We start from the raw sequence: 16,018 nt of genomic DNA on the forward strand, positions 1-16,018 counted from the left end.
GGCAGGTACAGCTGATCCTGGGGCCCGCGTGGCTCCGCCAGGTGGATCCACTTTCCCGAACGCTGACTCCTGGGGCGGGGCCGCCGCAGGGCTCTCTCGGGGGCGGGTTCCCTGAGGGAGGGGAGCCTGGGCCCCGTGGTGCGGAGCCTCACCTGCGCCCTGCCCGGGTGCCGGGCGGTGAAGGAGGCCCCGCCTCTCAGGGCCCGGGGCGGAAGGGTTTGTGGTGAGTTTTCAATGCCTCCCACCTGCTACCAGACGCAGGGGGGTCTTGTTACCTCTGCGAACGCTTCTCTGAGAGCGCGGTGTTGCTGCAGACCCTGCCCGCAGGGGACTGGGCCGCTCTAACCTTTCAGAGGTTTGGGGCATAAGACGCGCAGGGCTGTTCCTCCCGGACGGCTGCTTCATGCTGGGGTGGCTCCCTTTCCTTCTTTATTGTTGACACGCTGGGAACCAAGTATTTTATACACGTAGCACACGCTCCTGTGGGCTCAGCTCACCAGGGAGCAGCGCTGACCATCACAGCTGGCGGTGTGTTTGCTGGTCTTCTTGCTCTCCTCCTCCCCCACTGCGGCTCTTATCACTCCGTGTGCATTTAGAAAATACACTTATTTTGCCCCGGCTGCTGTGGCTCAGTGGATTGAGCGTCAGCCTTCGAACCAGAGGGTCGCCGGTTCAATTCCCAGTCAGGGCACATGCCTGGGTTGCAGGCCAGGTCCCCAGTTGGGGGCGCACGAGAGGCAACCACTCACTGATGTTTCTCTCCCTGTCTTTCTCTCTCCCTCCCCGTCTCTCTAAAAATAAATAAAAATTTTAAAAATAAGTAGAAAATTAAATTATTTTTTGTATTTGAGGATTTTTTCCCCTCTCATTTTATTTTGATTCTCAGTTATAAAAACAGAAGCAGAATAGAAACTGTCCAGATAATCATGGGCTAAGGTTTTCTCTTTTATTAAAACAAACAAACAAACATGCAGCTTTATGGGTGGACAACACATTCAAAAATCAACCTTGATATAAAAGGTACCCGGTGAGTGTCTCCCTCCCGTGTCCCTACCCATCAGCGCTGGTTCTTTGCGGACCCCTGGTGCCAGGTTGCCTGTCAGGGCTTCCTGCATCTACCAGGTACAGGAGACAGAAGCCGTCTCAGGGAGCAGAACCAGACAGAGGCGCCATCCACCTGCTGGGCCCACACTGCTTTTCACTCACCTATGCTGTTTCTCGGGTGCCGTTGCCTTTTGGTGGAGCACCTTCCCCACACCCCTGGGGCCTGACCCGAAGGGACCACACAGAGGCACCATTCGGCAGCCTGTCATGTGGCCCCAGGACAGCAGAGCACTGGGCCCAGGGCTCCTGGGGACCGGGCACACCCTGGACGCTCCCCACCCCCCAGCAGTCACGAAGGGAGGGCTCCCTTTTGTGCCTTCAGGCTCCTTGGCCTCCAAACATGGCGCGATCAATGTAAATTGGGATATTCGTGCTCATTTGCTATTTCCAGTTTTGAGTCATGAAGAGGCCTTGTGGGAAAACGGTGATTAGCTTTCACAACTAACAGAGTCACACCGTAACCTCCAGATCATCCAGCCTCACCTGGAGTCTGGGAACGGTGATGAGGGAGCCAAGGGCCCTCACTCTCCCCTTTTGAAAACAGCTCAGCCGTGAACATGACTGTGAGCATTACAGCCTGTGAACCAAGAAAGTGTTTCAAAGTTCTCTGAAAATCTTTCCTCTCCCCAGAAACAGGATATGGTAATGAAGTCGCATTTTCCCCAGGGACAAAATGCCCGAAAGGGACATTCTTAGAAGCAGAAAGAATGACGATGAGACAGGGAGACTGGCCACCTCCAGGGAGACCACAGGGATGGGGGTCCGAGGGGCCATGAAGGACAGGAGGCAGGAGGGGCCCTGAGGGAACCAGCCTGTCCTTGGTGGCTCAGGCCGAAGGGGGAGAGTCGAGCTTTGAGGCAGATGAAAGCGGTGTCGCTCCTGGTTCACACAAGTCCAAGGGCACCCGCTTTCCTGGTTCAGGTGCAGCTCGTTGGAGCCCCATTAGCAGCTGCTGTCTTTGTTCTGTGTCTGAACTACACCAATTTGGCTCCTTTGGTCACTTTGGTTTGATCTCTTTTCCCTCCTCCGGTGGGGCATGAGAGGGCCCATTAGAGGCCCTTTCATCTGAGATTTCCTTTGTGGGTCGGAGCCCATGGGCCCGCTGAGTCAGGAGGGGCTGAGGCAGCAGGTGGGGGCAGGTGCCGGCACACAGGCTCTGGGGCCCGGGGGAGGGGCAGGCGTGCAGGGGGCTGCCCTGGGGCGGTGGCTACCTTCCAAGTCCCCGAGGAAGTGGGCGTGCTGATCACACATGGCAGATGTTTCATTCCACCACAAAAACGTGTTTCCAGTTTGTAGTTTACTCGAGAAACTTCTCTTTGGCTGGCAAAGTGCTTCCAGGAAAAGAGAGAGGTTGCAGGGACACCCCCCCCCCCCACATCAGTCCAGCACGTGTCACTGCCCAGGTGACAGAATGTGCTGTGTGCCCAGTTGCATGATTCACAGCACCCACATGTGGAAACGGCCAAGTGTCCGTGGACAGATCATGGATAAACACACTGTAGCCTATCCACACAGTGGACTACTATTCAGCCTTAAAAAGGGAGGAATTCCAACACGTGCTACACGGATGAACGTGAGGACGTTATACCGCGTGAAATGAGCCCATGACAAAGGACAAAGACTGTATGACTCCACATCTGTGAGGTCCCTAGAGTCACCAAATCCACAGACACAGGAAGTAGAATAGCAGGACCAGGGGTGGGGGGAGAGGGCAGCAGGTGTTAGTATTTAAAGGGGGACAGAGTTTTGGTTTGGGAAGGTGGAAAGTTCTAAAGATGATGGTGGGGATGGTCTTACAACTGTGAATGTGCTTAATGCCATTGTGCTGTGCACTTACAGATGTATAATGCCGTCAATTTTATGATATGTATGTTTTACCACAACGTTTAAAGGGAACAAATTGGCCAGAAAAAATAATCATCCTTAAAGTAATTCTCTACAAATCGCCCCCCCCAAGTCATTTGGAAGAACGTTTCTACAAATATCGGAAACTACCTTCTGAACTCGGCAGGCCGCTGCGCGCCTTAATCCCCAAATCCTTCCTAATTCTTCTTCTATAAACCCGTGCCTGTCAGAGAGTCATGAGGGCAGCGTGCCCCTTCTGGGGACATTACCCCAGCCCGTGCGAGTGTCAGTTCCGGGGCGCTGTGATGGAAGCGTTTTCAAATGGAAGCTGTGGTTTAGAGGTGAGACCAGCCGCGCGCCTCGCTGCGCTTCCCGCCAGTGAGTAATCCATGTCAATGCGGCGCGGTCCGCCTCGGACCCGTCCACAGCGTGGCGTGTGGCTCTTTATTTTCTTGGGGTGGTTAGTCCCCAGGGTTGGGTAAGTGCCATTTCCCCAGCATCCCTCTCCCTGGGGGTTGGGGACCGTGTTGAGTTGGGGGCGCAAGGCCGTCAGCATGGGGCAGGGGAGGGCTTCCCAAACCAGACCAAGCACAGAATCCCCTCCCCCCTTTCCTCCCTGGTCTGACCTGGCACTGACCCGTCGGTCCCCAGCCTCCGACAGCACTCGGGCACCTGTCCCTCAGCTACAGTCTGCAGCCCAGATGGGGAGCAGAGGGCGTGTAGCAGGTGCCTAGGCGTGGAGACCACGTCCCCTGTGCGCCGCGCGCGCTTAGTGCCGCCCCCTCCCGACAGAACTGCCCGCTGCCACTGGGACCCGCCCAGCTCACAGAGGCCAGGGTCTCCCCCCCACCTCCTTCTGCGCGACCCTAATGATGAGGGACAGTCAACTTCTTCCCCTGTGAGGCCACCAACACCGCAGGGCTCCCATGGAGCAGACTGAGGCCTGCCCGCCCTCCGCCCACCCTGTCTGCTTCCCTCCCTTCCTTCCAGGTTTCTCCCGCGCTTCACTCCCACAGGGGGGAACCCAGCTCAGGGCTGGAGTCAAAAGCCGAGGGTCTGGATTTATCCCAGCCTGGGCCCAAGTTCTGAATCTTATAAGTCATGTGAGCTTCCCACCGGCTCAGGGACCGCCACATCCTGCCCCCTTCACCTGCCTGGGCCAGCGCCCGGCAGCCATTTTGTGCCATGAGGCTACTCCCACCCCAATCAGGAGTTATGGGACAAGTCTGGGGACGTTGGGCACCTGACTCATATCGGGTCAGACCTCCTCCCTCAGAATTTGGGGTGGGGACTACGATTGAGAGGCCAGATCTGAAGAATTAAAGCTTCCTGCTAGGAATGTCACCTCCTGCCCTTCAGAAGGCTGGGAGGAGACCGTGAAAACGGAGCGTCAGGCAGAAAGAGACCAGGGACAGGGCAGGTGCTGGTGACCCCTCCGTCGCAGGCGCAGGGGTCACCTGAGGCCCCGCTGCTCTCTTGTACACGAGGTCCCAGAGTTTCACCTCGAACAGCTTCTCCTTTTTAGCTTGTTACCTTGAGTCAATTTGTTACAACAGCCCAAGACACCAACTAACGGAGCTGAAGTATTAACCTCCTTCAATAAGGAAAGAGAGGCTCAGAGAAGTTAAGTAATTTGCCAGAGGCCACCCAGCCAGAAAGGGCAGAGCCAGGACTGTAAGCCAGGTCCGTGGGGCCCTCGCTGTGCAGACTGCTGTTCTGCGGTGACCACACCAGGTCAGCCCGGCCCCTCCCCAGGTCTGTCCTCCCCAGGACGCCTGGGAGCCCTGCTCCCCTCCCCCACCGGCCCTGAGTCATCGCTTTAACCCCAGGCAGGCAGCCAGCCGGTAGCCTGCTGAGAAAGTCTCCAGGCCATCAGCTCCGTCTGAGAACAGCCACTGTCATGCGGATGAGAGGTTCTCAGAACCGATGTCAGACATTTCACAGACAGAGGTGCTGGGGCTGCCAGCGTGAGAGGCCAGTCCTATCCAGCTTCCTGATTGTCCTAGGCTGAAGGGGCCCTGTGAGGCTGCTGCCCCCCGTGTGACAGGTGGGGAAGCTGAGGCCAGGCCCAGCAGCTGGCAGGGACAGAGTTCCAACGCAGCCCTGGGTGGGGTCGCTGGCCTCCAGGCCTCCCCCACCCCCCTTCTCACCATGACAGGTATTGTCTGAGCCACAAGCAAGTCCCCAGGCAGAGGCAGACGCAGGGTGTCTGCTCAGCTCCCAGTCCTTACAGATCAGCTGGAGGAAAACCCCCGCCCGCCCCGCGTCGGGGTGCAAGTGTGCACAGATACATGTCCTGGTGCGTGCATGTGCGTGTTCATCCCTGTGAGTGTGAGTACGCACGTGTGTATGAGTGAGCTGGTGTCCTACAGGCGCAAGTGTGTCTGTGCGCGTGTGCTGGTGTGCACATGTGACTGTGTGTGTGTCTCTGGGTGTGACAGACCCTTTCTGTTCCCAGGCCCTGTCTGGGGTCTCTGCCCCCTGATCTTGGGATCCTGAGCTGAGACCTGCCCAGGGAGGGGCAGAGCAGGGTGCCCCATGCTTCACCTGTGCGGGGACTTGGGGTCTAGGTGGTTGTTGTCCTTTGCCCGGCATTGCCGCTCCCCGGTCCCCAGGCCCCCGCCCACCCTGCCCTCTCACTCACGGCTCGCTCTCCATCCTTCTCTGCTGCTGACAGCCACACCACTCTGGAGAACGTACGACCTCAGTTTGCCAAATCGAATTTGACTTATTGGGTTATTTTTGCCCTTTTAAAAAAGCATCACCATGCCTGGTAGGTTTCCTAATTGAATAATATGGAGCAAATGAACTTTTATTTTTTAGAAAAGCCAATCCCCTGGAAGCGCCCGAGGGGGGGAGATGCTTCTGCTGCCTTCTGCTCCTATTGGCCGAGCCCCCAGCCTCACTGCCTGCGCCCCCCAGGGCTCATTTAGAGCTGAAGGCCTGTGCGCTGTGTGGTGAGGGTCTGCTTCCTGGCGGGGCAGCCCCCCCGCCCCACACCCAAGGCCGGGCTCCTCTGGGGTGTCTCCCCTCCCCCTGTGGCAGGCGTGGCAGCTGGCTGGGGACAGTCACCCCAGCTAGCAAGAGGAGAGGCTAATGGAACCTCCCATCACCAGCCGGACCCCAGTGCCCACACAGCTGCTCACCTGAACCCAGACTGCAGGGACAGGGTCAGAGGGCAGCCACCCCACCGTCCCAGCGGCCCACAGGTGTCACAGCCCGGCTCCGGGGCTGCTGCTGAGCATGGTCGGTCCCCTGGGGGCACTGACCAGCCAGGCGGGGCCTCAGGGCTGACCCCACTCAGGCTCCAGTCCCCCAGGCCCTGTGTCCTGGCGTGGCTAGCTGCCCACACCGCACACCCAGCCAAGCGGGGAGAGATGAGCTACTTTATGTCAAACTCTGAAACACCAGGATGCTCATCACTGGTCATTGTCACCCTCCATGGCAGGCGCCTCGTCCCCAGCGGGGCAGCTCGAGATGCTGCGGGTGGCTGTTGGCTCCGGTTTCACCTACACGGCCAGGTTGCATGTGCAAACATTTGATCTCGTGACACATTTAAAAGGCAAGCCCCCAGCACCACACCTGGCAGAGTGGGGGTCACTTCCTGCCCGCACTCCCCAAACCCGGGATGGTTTTCCTTCAAACAAAGGCTGTCCGCAGGCCCGGGATTTGTCCTCGGGGCACATGCCAATGCCTGGAGACATTTCTGGCTGTCACCTCGGGGTGGAGGGTCTGGCAGGGGTCCGTGCTCTGGGGGTCTAGCGGGTGGGGCCAGGGGCGCTGCAGACACCCCAGAGCACAGGAAGCCCGGGAGAGTCCCCCAGGAGTTCCAGGGCGGGTGCTGGCCCGGTTGCAGAGGTGAGGAACCCCCGTCCTAGAGGCGGGGGACAAGCCCAAAGCCACACTGAGCTGGGATCCATTACTGAAAGCACAGCCTCTGCATTTTCCTTTTAAAAATGGCTCTTTGTGGCTTGCTTCCCCTGGGCCTGGCCCTCGGGTCTTCCTCAGCCCCACGCGGGGCTCCTTCCAGCCTGGCCTGCCGGTGCCTCCCGGCCTCTGCCCGTTCTGTTCCTTCTCCTCAGGCCCTTCCGGCAGCTGCCAGCTGGCTGGGCGCCCAGGCCCACCGCTCCCCAGTGTCTTCTCCTGGGGCTCAGACCAGCAGGTGCTCATTTCTCACAGGCCTGAGGGCTGGAAGTCAAAGGTCCAGGTGCTTCGGGGTAGTTTTATTCTGACCCTCTTCTCTAGGCAGGTAGGCGGCCGCCCGGTGGGCACAGTGAACTGTGCGTGGTCTGTGGCAGCGGGAGAGAGCAAGAGTGAGCTCTCGGGGTCTCTTCTAACAACGTCACCAAGCCCTGGTGGGGGCCCAGCCCCCATGACTTCATCCAGCTCTAAGCCCCCCAAAGGCCCCACCTGCAAACGCCATTGCACTGGGTGGGGGGGGGGGAACGCCCACTCTGTCCAGGGCCCGCGGCCACAGCTGCGCTGTCCCTGCCCTTGCGTTGTTCCTCTGTCCCCAGAAGCCACTCCTGTTCCTGTGGGTGCCTGATGTGTGTGTCATCCCCACCCAGGGAGCCCCCAAAGGGCAGCGCCCCTACCATGTCACAGGCTCCATAAATCTTGTCAGGGTCACCTCAAGACACCTGGGAGCCTGCAGCCACCGCCCAGGGTCACAGCAGGCTGAGCAGCAGCCCCTGCCCCACCCCTCCAAGGAGAGGAGCTGGGGCGCCCCCCACCCCAGGAACACAGCACCATCCCCTGCCTCTCACGCCTGGAGATGAGGCTTCAGCCTCATCAACGACAAAAAGGTCCCCGTGACGGCGCACAGTGGCCTAATTTATGCTGAAATGATCGGCAATTTGGGCCGGTGAAGCCGGGGACTGGTGACCGCAGGGCAACGGCGAGGTCTTTGGAGCGGCTGTCTCTGCGGCTCTATTTCGGTGTTTCTTCAGTGTGTCCATAGCTGAGACGTGATATGCTCCTCCGTGTCCTTCTAGAAGCGCGGGCGCTGGCAACGGGTACAGGCTGGCCCTGGGGCCGAGGCCACACCGGGCCCTGACCCTGCCGCGCTGAGGGGCCTGCCGCCCCCGTGGCCTGCGAGCGAGCCTTCGTCCGCCTATTTGCATTTTTATTCCTCCACTTGGCTCTCCGTGGAGAACTTCAATATGTGAAAATGTTAAGGCAAATGGAGATTTATATTTGAATCGCTCTGGCATCGCCTAACAAGATTGGAGTTTCATTTGACGCTATTAAAAACACATCTCAAGAATATTTGCCAGAATTAATAACTTGAGCTGAGAACATTCTGGAAAACTGACCCTCCCAGGTGATGGCCAGCCCATGGGAGACGGCAGGGGAGCTCAGCTCTGACCCTCGGTGCCCTGAGTCCCCTGGGCCAGCCCCTGGCAAACCATCCTGCAGCCCCGCCCCAGGCCTTGCCCGGCCGCTGCTCAGGACAGAGTCGTGTGTCCCCAGTAAGGCCTCAAGGGCAGCCGTCTGTCATGGAAAGGGTGACCTTTGGGCTAAATCAAGGTCAGCAAATGTTTCCCGTAAAGGCCCAGGCAGTGACTATTTTAGGCTCTGGGGGCCTTCTGGTGTCTGTCACAACTGCTGGACCCCGACGCTGTAGCGTGGAAGCAGCCACAGGCCACACTCGGGTGAACATGCGTGGCTGTGTGCCAGTAAAACCTTATGCAAACAGGCGGCGGGCAGGACTGGCTCACGGGCCAGCGAGTGCACGCACGCTCAGCTGTGAGGCGGTTCCCCGAGTTCACTTGGGTCACTGGCTGACGGAGCTGGGGGCATGCACCTGCCTTCCTAGGGGGACACAGTTCAGCCCACCCCAGCGGAGGGCGTTACCCGCGCTGATGGACGCACTGCCTCCCACGTGCCCCTCCCTGGCCTGTCACGGACAGAGAAAGGCAAGCGCTGAGTGACCTCATCCATGTGTGGGGTCTAAAGAACAAAGTAAACAGATGGACAGGGCCAGACTCAGACACACAACACTGTGATGGTTGCCACAGGGGGGGGGGGTGTGTGGACCAGGCGAGGGGGGCAAGAGGTATAAACTTCCAGTTACCACGTGAAGGTCACGGGGCTGTAACGTACAGAACGGCGAACAGAGTCGGTGACATCGCAGTTCCTATGGATGGTGACAGGCGGGCACTAGGCTTCCCACGGTGATCATTTGTAAGGTATAAAAATACCGAATCACTGCGCTGTACTCCTGATGCTAATATAATATTGCACGGCAGTCACAATTCATAAAAAGGGCAAAGGCTGTGAATAGGCATAGAAATCAACAAACAAACAAACAAATCTCTGCCCCCGTTGAACAGCAGCACCCTCTCCCTCTCCCTCTCCCCAGCCCCCGGCACCCACCATTTACTTTCTGTCTCCATGGCAACCCTAGGTACCTCTGACGAGTGGAATCGAACCAACTTTGCCCTTCTGTATCTACCGATGGCACTCGGCATAATGTCCTCACGTTTCCACGTTAGAGCAGGTGCCGGGATTCCCTTCCGTGTAAGGCTGAACGCTATCCCACCGTGTGGACGGAACACACTTTGCTCACCCGTTCATCCATCGGCAGACGCTAAACTGCTTCCACATTTTATCTATTGTAACGTTGCTACGAACATGGGTGTGCAAATATTTCATTAAAACCCCGTTTTCCGTTCTTCTGAGTCCATACCCAGAAATGGAATTGCTGGGTCACATGGCAATTCTATTTTTTCTTTCTTTTTTTTTTGAGGACCCACCATACTGCCTCCCCCGCAGCTGCACCGTGTTACGGTCCCCCCAGCGGTACCCACGGCCCCACTGGCTCCGCGTCCCCACCAGCCTGTGCCGTTTCCTTTTTCATTCTTTCTCGCTATTTTTTTTTTTATAGTAGCCATCCTGATGGTGTGGTACGGTATCTCGTTGCGGCTTTGGCTTTCATTCCCTGATGATTACTGAGGTGGGGCGTCTTTCACATGCTTGTTGGCCATTTGTGTGTCTTCTTCAGGGAAATGTCTGTTTAAGTCCTCGGCTCATTTTCAAACCAGGCTGTTTGCTTACTTTATTCCTTTTGTGGCCAATTAATGCTCCATTGTATGGTTTGACCATAATTTGTTTATCGCTTCATTTGGACATTCGGGCTATTTCTACTTTTTGTCTATTGTGAATAATGCTTCTAGGAATATTCCTGTACAAGTTTTTGCGTGGACTCACGTTTTGATTCTTCTTGGGTCTCTCCCTAGAAGAGATGTCACCGGGCTGTATGGTAAATCCATGTTTAATCTTCTGAGGAATGGCCAGAATTGTACGTTCCCAGAATTTCTTCATAATGGCAGAATTTCACAGAGCAGAATAAACACACGGGTCCTGGAACTGCAAAGGCCGCGAGCCCGAGGGAACCCAGCTACAAACCCACACCGGGACACGCAGAGGACTCTCAGACCCCCAGGATCCGGAGGAAATCCCAAAGGCTTCCAGAGAGAAGAGACAAGACATACAGCCAGAAACGGGACTCAGACCGACTCCAGCCTCCCACCAGCAACACGGACGAAGGGAGAGAACAGTGACCCGCAAGGCCGGGGGGAGCGGCCCGGACGCTGCCGCTGTGCCTGTCCAGACCGACGGCCGCGTGAACATGACCGCCAGCTACACACAGCACACACGGACAATCGCGCACCAATAAATTCGCTCACGGCGACGGCGAGAACTCGGCTTCCTCGAGGGGCAGCCGCAGGTGAACGAGGGGCCGGGAGCTGCCTGCCACACCAGCCGCCGTCCGAGGGTCAGTCCTGGGGCTGTACGGGCTTCCCACAGCTCGTGGGAAAAAGCCAGCCCAGTCGGAGGGACACTTCCCAGAGCAGGAGGTGTGGATGGAGACACACTCAGGACAGGTCTCCAGCAGCCAAGGGACCGCTGAGCAAGACCAAACCAGCCACCAGGGATGTCCATTCAGTCCGCAGCACAGCACGGAAATGTGACGACCCCTCGAGTGGAATGGAGGGCAGGCCAGCATGGCCTCACTCACCGTGGGGTGGAATGTGAAATGATTCCACAGCTTGGGACAGAATCCTCTGGTCAACATGGACATCCACCTGCACCCCCTCTCAGTTCCCTGTGGGGACACCCAAGTGGGAATTTAGCTGGTGGTCCCTGGAGATCCATTCTAGAATGTCCACAGTGACAGCGTATGGAATAGCCAACCTGGAAACAGCCCAAGTGCTAAGTAGCCAAGCGGATGAATCAGCCGTGGACCAGGAGGTCTTGATCACAGTAAGCAGGTGCCCGCAGCCCCCTCCAGGGGCCAGTGGGGAGACGCCCCTGGGAAACCGACCAGCCCCACAGGGAGGCCTGGACCCATCACTGGGGCGGTCAGTCCCGAGGGGCACTGCCCTTGGGCATGACAGTAGTAGGGGCAGCGTCTTGTGCCGGCTCTGAACTGTGACCCACATGTACCCAGATGTGGCAGCTGCAGCTCCCACCCAGGCCGAGGACTCACGAGACCTGCCTCAGGCTCCCAGCCAGGCTGGTTCCTGGCCTCCCTCTGGGAGAGGGGGTGGGGGTGTTGGACAGTGACCCCGCACTCCCCTTGGCCTGTCAGGGAGCTGGGCGCACTAATCTCTGGGACACACACACCTGCCTCAGAGCCTCAGCCTTTTCAGGGCCCCAGAACACCCTACTGGGCCCCAATCTTTCTGAGACTCCCTGACCCAGCACCTTTCAACCCCCTGGGATTACCCAGAGCCCCTGGGATTACCCAGAGCCTTGGCTTCGGTCCCCAGGAGGCTGCCTGTGGGGCCCCAGGGCTGAGGGAGGGGAGCCTGGGGTGGAGAAGTCGCCCCCTCCGCCCCCGTGGGAAGGCCCACCAGGTGGGGCAGCTGTTTTTGCACCTCCTATCCTAGGGAGCAGGGTTCCTCGGCGGGTGTCCGTGCGGGGGGGTGCGACCAGCCCCTGGCCTCTGCCCCCACTGCCCAGGGAAGAGTGTCCTCCTGCTGCTCCGCACCCACGGGACAGGATGTGCCGGAGGCCGAGCTGAGGAGGACGGCTGTGGACATGGAGACAGGAGGGCTGGGCCATGTCTCCCCACCCTCAGCAGACAACTGACATCAGGCCCACCGCTCACTGTCCTTCCCTGGGGAGACGAGGGACCACCGTGAGGGCGGGGCCTGGGCACATCCCCCTGCCCCTGCCCCTGCCTGGGGGACACGCACCTCGGGCCAGGTCAGAGGGCACAGGCAGGCTGGGCAGAGGCCCTTCAGGGACCTGGGCTCCTGGGCCGCTCCCGTGTGGGGCCCCCGAGGGCAGGGCCCCACCCCACCCCACCAAGTCCTGTACGTGTGAGCCCCCCCAGGGCAGCAGAGCCCACCTGCAGGAACTCACTGCCACAGACACCCCTCACGGTTGCCATGGCGATGTCGCCACCAGGTTTCATTTTCAGAGCAAACGTTCATTTCCAGAGAGAACGAGCAAGTTGTTCTGGGACTTGGCGTCCCCAGCAGGAACGGCGGCAGGAGACCATGAAGCTCCTGTCTAGCACGTCGACACCTGCTCGATAAACCAACGTCTGGGCTGGGCTGTGAAATGTCACCTTGCAGGATAGACACGAGCGGAGAGTCGGTCTGCCCAGGAGACCGAGCGGCAGCCGGGGCCCCGCAGCGGGGCAGGAGGCGGCAGGGGCGAGGGGGGCAGGCATGAGAACCCGCGCCGCAGGGGTGCAGGTGGGGCCCAGGGCCAGGATTGGGGGTCCCAAGCTAAACATACCGTCTGGATGGAACAGGTGGTTCTTGTTTCTGCAGCGCAAATGCCCACCAACAGCAGAACGACGAGTCAAATGCGGCCGTTTGTCCGAGAGCCACTGCGGGGCGGCACAGACCCGCGAGCTCCGGCCGGGGCAGGAGGCGGACTCGGGAACCTGAGACGCGCAGCGGCCACTGCTCGGCGCCCTGGTTTCCGACAGCCGCCCCGGACACCTGACAGTAATTCGCACTGTGATTTCCTCCCCGAGCGCGGAATCAAGGAGGAGTGTGGGAAGTCTCATGCGTAGAAGCTTCGGTGAAAACCCTAAAATGCCCGTAGCCGTCCAGTAGAAGGGAGCCATTCCCTGGCCAGAGACAGGACATGTATGTTCCTTAATAAATTTCCCACTTGCTTTGCTTCACAGTATCTGTGGTCAGTCCAGTTCCTTGCTTGTGACCACAGAGAGCCTGGGCCCTGTTTCCAGCTGCGGGAAGGCCACAGGCAACCACGTGGGACCTGAGCGAGTGGGAAGTGGAGGGCAAGCACAGGCTGTGGGTGGCCCAAGGGCGAAGCAGAGGACAGCCCCAGGCATGCCGTGGGTCCTCCAGGAGGTTCACCTTGGAGGGGGTGTTGGCTGGAAGGGGACGGGGGAGGGGGTTTCAGGGGCCCTGGACCTTCTGGGTGTGCATTTGTTGAGTGGGACCTTATGAAATATGACCTCACTGCAGCTCAGTCATGCCGCAAACGTTCCCCAGTCTGTGGTTCTGGGCTGATGACAAGCATGCCGTGTTTTTATTTTGACTTGTGTGTGTTGAAGAGCCATCAGCCCCTGCAAGGTAGGCTCCATGGGGTCCCCAGGGCCTGGCCTGCAGCAAGAGCCAACTGAACCGTGACTGGTTATGAGCTTAAAGGTGGGCCTACACCCCAGCCTCTCACCCCCATTGACGGGCAAGGCCATACCCAAGGGGAGAGAATTTGGGTGTCTAGAACCTGCTGGGAGGGTGAGGCAGGGAGCAGGGCTGGGGGACAGGCCTGTGGGAGGTGGCAGGCGGCACAGTCAGGGTCCTTGGCCTCTGCTCTGAAAGTTGCTGGGGCAACAGCAGCCCAACACTAGCTTGGGGGGCTGGAGTGGAGGGAAGGGGAGCGGTGATGGGGGACGCTTGCCTGCCAGCTACCTGCTCTGGGCCCCAGGCCACCGTCCTGTCCAGCAGCGTGTGCCGGGCACCTCGGTGAGCCCCATCGCTGGCCGGAGCAGAGGGCATGGTGGGAGGGACCTGGCTCTGTCCCCTTTCGCCTCCGCCTCCAGAGTGGGATTGGGCCACAGTGCGGGTGAGCCCCTGCTGCCCCCTCCAGCTCTCCCACAGGGACAGGGACCCATGAACAGTGGGTGAGTGGGGCCTGTGGATGGGGACGAGCTGGGGTGGGGGCTGGGGAAGGGCAGTCCTGGGCCCTGGGCCCGTCTGGATGCACCAGCCCAGCATGGTTGCCGCACCAGCCCCTCCGGAGCGTGGGGTGAGCTGAGAAAGCGCCGCTTCGGCAGCTTTGGCATCGCCTCCCTAATGGGCTTAATGTCCTGGCTGAGCTCTAATGCGGGCAATTTTGCCTCCCACTCACAGATTTCAGAAAAAAAAGCACACAATGGCCCGAGCCCACTGTAGCCAAGGAAATAAAATAGAAAAATAATAGGAAAATTACTGGGCAACTTTCATCACCTTAATTTTTGAGCTGCTCGCTTGCAGCGAGCGCACCCCTCCCCATGCTCCTGAATTTCCAACAATGCAGGAGGCTACAATTAATTTCCAGAAAGCATAACCTTTTTGGAAACGCGCTCCCTCCACAAACGAACAGTTGCTGCGGTCATTAGGGCAGTGCCGTCCTGCGCTCCCACTGCTCGTGCTAATCAGGCTAATTGACGACAGCGGGCACTAACCGCGATTAGTCATAGCGCCTAATTGGGTCTCGGGTACGCGTGATTGTCTGCCGGCAGGGTCTGCGTTTGTTTTCAGGCTCGGTCTGCTTTCAGGACGTGCACCCTTCGGCTGCGCATTTCTCTAGAAAGGATCCCCCTTCTGCCCAGCATTCACTGGCCAGTTTCTCTTTTCAAAGGTGGAGCACCGAGCACTGAGACGGAACGTGTCATGTCGGCTGGTTTTCGGAAGGACGGACGCTGGCTCCAGGTCACGGAGGGCTTGGCGTTTGTCCCGTGGCCGCCTGGCCTCACGTGCGAGCCGGGTGCTCAGCGCCCCGAGGCAGGGCTCGCCCCAGGTCACGGACCGCACCGGGGACCGCGGCTCGGGGGGCGGCCCGAGTCTGAGTCTCCTGCGCCGCTGCAGATGCTTCTGCTCAAACACTGGGTTGGCCGTTACGTTTTTTCGTAAATTAAAAAACACATTATTCACTTTCACAGTAGCTTTACTGATCCAGATATTTGAATCTGTCAGCTGTCTCCCGCCATCGGCTTCTAGTGGGGAGAGGCCAGGGGGCTGCTACTCATGTCCCAGTGCATGAGACGCCCCCCAGCAGTTACGTGGCCAAGATGCCCACAGCACCGAGGAACGTCACAAACCACTGACACGTGCGATCGGGCACAGCCCCTCCTGCACACCCTGCGCCCGTCTTTTCTGTTTCAGCCGCGTTTTCACCTCTTGAAATAACAAAGCGTGATATGCCAGAAACGTTGCCCGTCTTCCATCTTCAGTATCGACACGGCCGTCCAGAAACCCACCAATTTTGATGGTTCTTCCCTGCACGCTGATAGGACAGCTGCCACACACGGTCTTGACAAAACTGTTGCGAATGACGTTAAAGACAACCCGGCGGCCCTGGAGCCGTGGCAGGGAAACACGCGATGACACGCCTTTGACCCCGCTGCAGTGTGACACGGACGCGGCGCCCCGCCCCGGCTAGCGCCCGACGGAGCCCGGGTTCCGCCCTAAACCCGGCGCCCGCGACCCTCGAGAGGAGCTCTAGGAGGGAGGCGTGCGGGCCAGGCGGTTTCCGGCCCGTGGCCTTTAAGGGTAACAGCAGCCGGGGAGCAGAGGGAGCAGGCGCGGAAAGGGAATCAAAGGCAAGGAGGAAAGGACGTGCGGGGAGGCGCGGCGGGCGAGGACCGAGGGCCTCCTCGGGTCCCGAGAGGACGGGGAGGCGCACGGAGCCGCCCTCCCAAGCCGAGGTCCAAGAAACGGGATCCCCGCCAGGCCCCGCCCCACACCTGGGAGAAGGCGGGACTTCCTCCTCACGGGGGAGCTGCTTCCTGCGGACACCGGAAGACCCTACAGAGAGAAGGCGGTGCCCAAACTGCTCAGCCAATCGGGGCGACGCCTTCACCTTGTCGGGG

This window comes from Furipterus horrens, unplaced genomic scaffold (assembly GCF_987537825.1).
Source record: "Furipterus horrens unplaced genomic scaffold, mFurHor1.1.pri manual_scaffold_2, whole genome shotgun sequence".
NCBI lineage: Eukaryota > Metazoa > Chordata > Mammalia > Chiroptera > Furipteridae > Furipterus > Furipterus horrens.